This window comes from Tenrec ecaudatus, chromosome 15 (assembly GCF_050624435.1).
Source record: "Tenrec ecaudatus isolate mTenEca1 chromosome 15, mTenEca1.hap1, whole genome shotgun sequence".
Lineage (NCBI taxonomy): Eukaryota > Metazoa > Chordata > Mammalia > Afrosoricida > Tenrecidae > Tenrec > Tenrec ecaudatus.
The window spans coordinates 64,191,034-64,196,948 of NC_134544.1; the positions used below are offsets into that span (position 1 = coordinate 64,191,034).

Sequence of the window (5,915 nt, forward strand, 5' to 3'; positions counted from 1 at the left end):
CTTGGCTTTCCTCCTGCATTTGGTATCATTGAGTCTGTTTTGTGAGATGGAGGAAGACTATGTAGATTGGTGTCAGACATATGGGTTAATGTTAGACTTGTGGGCTTGGGCAGCACTGGGTTGGGATGTTTTCTTGATGTGCATTTAACCTTTATATAAAACTCTCTCTTTTACATGAGTTTCTGTGGATTTGTTTCCCTAAAATACCTAGACTATTACAAGAGTCTTGGCAGTGCTGGGGAGTAAACATTGGATTATTAAAAGCAAGGTTAGCGGTTCAAACCCATCAGCACTTCCACTGGAGAACGACGAGGCTGCCTACTCCCCTAAAGAGTTACAGTCTCAGAAACCCACAGGGGACCTTGGACACCCTTCGCTGTCCTGTAAGGTCACTATGAGTCAGAGCCCACTTGAAAGGTTTATCACCTCAGACACCCTATAGAGGGTTACTATGTATATAAGTCGACTTGATGGCAGTGGGAGTTTGTTTTTGTATCTTTCATTTGTTTGTTTTAACATCCTTTTTACGGACAGTCATAACAATCCCTTTGAAGAATAAATTGGAACAGATGGGGGGGGGCGTCAATGTACACTAGAACTCCTATCCAGATAGAGGCATTGCTAATAAGAAGGGATTTGCATCCATGTCGCATCACATGAGTGCAGGTGGGAATTTGTCTGAGATGTACAGGACACCGGCATGTGAGGTGGTGTCATTTATTTAAACAAAGCTCCTGTGTAGGCCAATCTCCACTTGTCCCTTGAGAACAGACAGGATGGAGCAGTCGTGGTTGGATTGATCTGCCATGGATCAGCTTATCCCTTCTTCCTGAGATTTGGCTTCTAATTAGCAACACGCCCTTAGCTTGTACCGTGAGCTTATAGAAGAGCAATCAAATCCGTCTTCAAGAAAGTACAGAGAAGCTTTGTGCAGTGGCAATATTGTAGCCAGTGAGGTTTACCTGAGGCATGATTATTGCTAATTGAAAACTTTTCCCAACACCCCGCCGTGACAACTTGAAATATAGTCGGCATTGGCAATTTTTGACGGTCTCCACAGAGACTGAAAAAAAAAAATAGAAAGTACAGAGAGGATGCTCCTCAAAAGCCAGGATGGAGAGATTTGGTCTTTCTTACTTTGGCCATATTGTCAGGAGGGATCTATCACTGGAGAAGAGCATAGAACTTGGTTATGGGAGGGTCAGCTTAAAAGCGAAGATCCTCGGTGAGGTGGATTGATACAGTGGATATAAAACTGAGCTCAACAGCATAGCAATCGCGAGGCTGGCTCAGGACTGGGTAGAGTGTTGGCCTGTTGCTATGAGTCAGAACCATTGCAATAGCACCTAACAACAACCGATTAAATTACAGACAATCCTGCAAAAGTTGCAACCTATATGCAGTGGAAACCGGCCACAGGAGGAAAATCAGTATTTCCCACTAATCGAGAGCAATAGAAATGTGATAAGATTGCACCTTGTCAGAGGCAGAACATGTGAAGTCTGGAAAATCAAGGAAATCCCCTTGGGTGTGGGCTCTCACAAGCTTCCAAATGACAGAGGACAAGTGCGGCTCAGCAATGCAAGCAAACACCATGCCCTCTGTTTTCTCGTAAGTCACCCTCTACATATCTTCACTACATATTCTCTTCTTTCAATGAATGACTTTATATTTAGAAGTTAAAAAACGCTATGCTGTTTAAAGAATGATAACCAACCTATGCAACGTTTGTTGCTGTTTGTTCCTAAATTGTCCTTTGGTTAGAATTGCATTCAGCAATCATGACCATAAAAGCGGCAAGCCGGCTTGAGGCCGTCCATGGCCACCGGGTCCCTAAGGTCCTGGAATACAGGGTGCTGGTGGGCTTTGGTTGCAGATTATGTCCTTTCCTCCTGCATATACTGGTTCTAAATTTAGCCCCAGCTCAGAAGAAAAAGGCAGTAAGGGCTCCTGAGATCTTAGAGATCATATGCCGGAGCCAAAGGCCAGACTGGAGAAGCTTGGAGATCTAGACTCTCCACTAGCTTTTCCTGGAACTCTCTGAAGAACCACAAGTGGCTGCCTTGAATTCCTATCATCCCCAGGCACCTCCCCGATCAAAAGGAATTTCCATGGGAGGGTTCTCATACCTCTTCCACTGCGGACACGCTCCTTTTGGGATTCTGATTCATTTTAAAAAACTTTTCTGTTGTGATTTGGATGAAAATTTACAGGGGGAGGGGAAGGTTTTCATTCACCAATACATTTTATTTTGTGAGGCTGATTGTAGTCCCCACAAGATATCAATATCCTTCCCACTTCCTTCCTGGGTGTACTGTTTCCACTCCTCTTTCCTAGCCCTTCCTACCTTCTGCCCATTGCCCCTGGGGCCAGGCTGCCCTTTGCTCTCCAGTGCTTGGTTGGCTAGGTGCTATTGTTGACCTCAGAAGCTTCTCTATCTTTTGGTTGAAAGCTAAGCCATCAGTTGAAAGGTATGTAAGAGCCATAGTCTTGGTGTGTGTGTGTGTGTGTGTGTGTGTGTGTGTGTGAATTTCCCAGGCTCTATAGGAACATGAGACTTTTATTTTCCTGATTATAGGGATTCCCCCCCATTATTTCTCTCCTGCTTTATCCAGACGCACCTATTATGATCCTTTTCAGAGTAATCAGCACTGGCAGCCTGAAAACATGGAATTCTTCTGGTCTTTCCTAGTAGAAGCTGGGCTTCACACCATCCATTACTCCTTTGGACTATCTCCTGTAATCTCTGATTTTCTTTATCTTCGTTCTCCTGTTGGGCACTTGAGTGAAACCAATTGTGCTTCAGATGGCCACCTGCAAATTTTACACAGCGGCCCCCTCCTCGCACACAACTCACTCCTCCCCAAAGGAGGATGCGGAACATCATCTTTGTGGACTGTGCTATGTCAATTGTAGTTGGTGTCCCCGTGGTCCCGAGCCCCTCGAACCAGTGACTCATTCCTTCAATGTGCTTGTTTATTGCTAACATTGACTGTCATTGAGTCGAGTCCCATTCACAGTGACCCTATGGGCCAGACTGTCTCCATTGTGCTTCTGAGACTGTAACTCTTTCCGGAAATAGAAAGCCTTGACTGGTGGCTTTGAACTGCCGACTTGTCATTTATCAGCCCAATGCATAACCCCTCTGCCACCAGGACACCTTGTTACATTGTACTATATTCATGAGTAGATTGGTAACACATAAAACCACAGAGGTAGAAATGTCTTCTGTCAAACCCATCTCTACCTTTGTTTCATTTGCATTCTCACACACTTGCGTGTGACTGGAATAGCAAGCTTGTACACATAAGTGTTTTCAGTTTGGTTGCCTTTAACCCTTACACTCCTCCTCGTATCTTCCTTTGCTTTTCTCATTATATGCTGCCCTTCCTTGTATGTGCATTGCCTTCTGGTGATGCCTTCTAGTTAATGATTTCCTTCCCTTCAGCACCCACGCCTGGTAGCCTTCAAAGCATGTTTCCTTCTGTATGGAAACAGTTTGTTGATTTTTTGTGGTGGTGGTCTAATAAAATATTTGTCCTTTAGTGGCTGACAAATTTTACTTAGCGTGCATCTCTCCAGTTTCATGGATTCATTGTTATTTTTAAAAATCATTTTATTGGGGGCTCTTATAACAATCCAGACATCCACTTGCACGTATGTTGCCAGCATCCTTTTTAATGTTGCAGGGCATTTCATTGTGTGTCTGCGCCATGGTTATGTTCTCCTTCGTCCATTGATGGGCACTTAGGCTGTGGCCATCTGTTTGCTTTCGTGAATAATTCTGGAATAAACAAAGGCGTACATCCATCTATTCTGGCAGGAGCTCTTCTTTCTCCAAGACCTCTGCTTATCCGTGACAATTCTGTTGCTTTAAAGAAGCCGTCACATGTTTCCCACAGGAATCACATCATTATCCAGGCCCACTCACAAGGCCTGAGGGTTCCAATTTTCCCACACCTTCCCCAGCATTTGTTGCTTTCCACGTTTTGTCAACTTTGCTATTCATGCTGGAGTAAGACGATCTTTCCCTGTTGCTCGAATTCACATGTCTCTAATGGACAATAATCACAATCAGCTCTTCATGTGTTTGCTAGTTTCTTGAATGTCTTCTTTGGTGAATTGGCTATTCATGCCATCTCCCTAGTTTTCAATTGATTTGCTTGTTTTTTCTTGATGATGTGCTGAAGTTTTCTATAAATTTTAGTGATTAGTCTTTTTTTCTATAAATTACAAGAGATTAGACATCAATATGGCATTAATAAACAATTTTCCCAGTCTGTAGGCTCTCTTTTTCTCTTTCAGTGAAATGTGTCAGCACATCCTTTGTGCTGTCTATTGTTTCCAGTTTATAGCAACGCCGTGTGAAACAGAATAAAACACTGCCCAATCATCCCCCATTTCATAATTGTTACATTCGTTGTTGCAATCACTGCGTCAGGCCATCCCATTGAGAATTTTCCTCTTTTTCTCTGACCTACCTTCTCAAGTATGATGTCCTCTCCTAAGGATTGGTCTCTCCTGATAACATGTCCAAAGGTTGAATATAAGGTGAAGCCTCATCATCCTTGCTTCTACAGAGCAGTGTGGTTGTACTTCTGCCAACACAAATCTATTTGTTCTCCTGGCAATCTCTCCAGGGTTCAAATGCATCAATTCCCCTGTCATCTTCCTTATTGTCCACTTTCATATGCATATGAGACCGCTGAAAATTGCATGGCCTAGTCAGGCAAACCGTATTCTTCAAAGTACCATCCGGACTTTTTAACACGTTAAGGAGGTCTTGTGTAACAGATACACCTGAAGAAATACAGCATTTGATTACTTGACTGTTACTTCTATAATCATTGACTATGGATACCAGAAAACTGAAATCTTTGATAATTTCCATCTTTTCCTGGAATCTGGGTTGCAGTACCTGAGCTTTGAATTGTCAGGGAATCGACATTCCCCCACCCCCCGCCCTTGAAAAGGGGCTCAAAGGCCAAATAAGTTTGGGAATCTATGGTGTAGAAGACTGGCAGACTTTTATCTATTCATTTTGTCCCCTGCCACTTCTCGGAGTTCGTCTTTAGTTCTGATCAGTTCTTATTAGGTCTCTGGGGCTCTACGTGTAGAGGAGTGTATAATATTCAGGTAGAGATTGTTGTGCGTCTTTGACAATTTGGATGCCTTTAACTTCACTGCCTTGCCTTCCAGCACCGGCTAGGATTTCTTATATAATATTGACTCAGAGTGATGGTAAGAAGACATCCTTGTCTGCTTCTTGTTCACAGGGGGGATGCTTTCAATCTCCTTTGAAAATAAGGTTGGCTTTGTGTGTGTGCTTTGAATTGTGTTAAGTAATGGTTCTAAGCATTTTTATAAAAATAGAGTGTTAGATCGTTAAACCTTACGTTTCTTTTCTGCATTGATTTATATGATTTTGTGGTTCTTTATTTATGAAGTGGATTACATCGATAGTGTTTCTAATGTTGAACTACTTTTTCAAGCTTGGTATAAATCCCACTTGGTTGTCCTGCATTCTTTTTCATGATATTACCTAAGATTTTGTTGAGGATCTTTGTGCCTTTGCTCATGAAGGGGATTGGCATATAATTCCTTTCCTGGTGGTATCTTTAACTGGTTTTTGATATCAGGAATTTGCTTGCTTCATTCAATGAGTTCTCCATGTTCTAAAATTGTTGCAGTAGAATTGGAGCCAGTACTTCTCTAAACGTTTAGTAGAATACGCCAGTGTAATCATCTGTTCTAGGGCTGTGTTTGTTGGAATTTTTAATCACCTCTTCAATATTGTCTTTTGTTAGGGGTCTTTCCAAATGTCCCACCTCATATGGTGCCAATGTGAGTAGGCAGTACGTTTCTAGACCTTTGTCCACTTGTTCTAGATTTTCAGCGTCATCGTCCTTTGCGTT

General features: G+C 42.6%; 1 non-coding gene across 1 annotated transcript; it reads left to right on the forward strand.

Moving 5' to 3' along the window:
* Positions 1-922: 922 nt before the first annotated feature.
* On the forward strand, positions 923-1,063 carry LOC142428265 (U4 spliceosomal RNA). Its single transcript, XR_012780192.1, has one exon. It is a non-coding gene; the product is annotated as a U4 spliceosomal RNA (small nuclear RNA).
* The last annotated feature ends 4,852 nt before the right edge of the window (positions 1,064-5,915 follow it).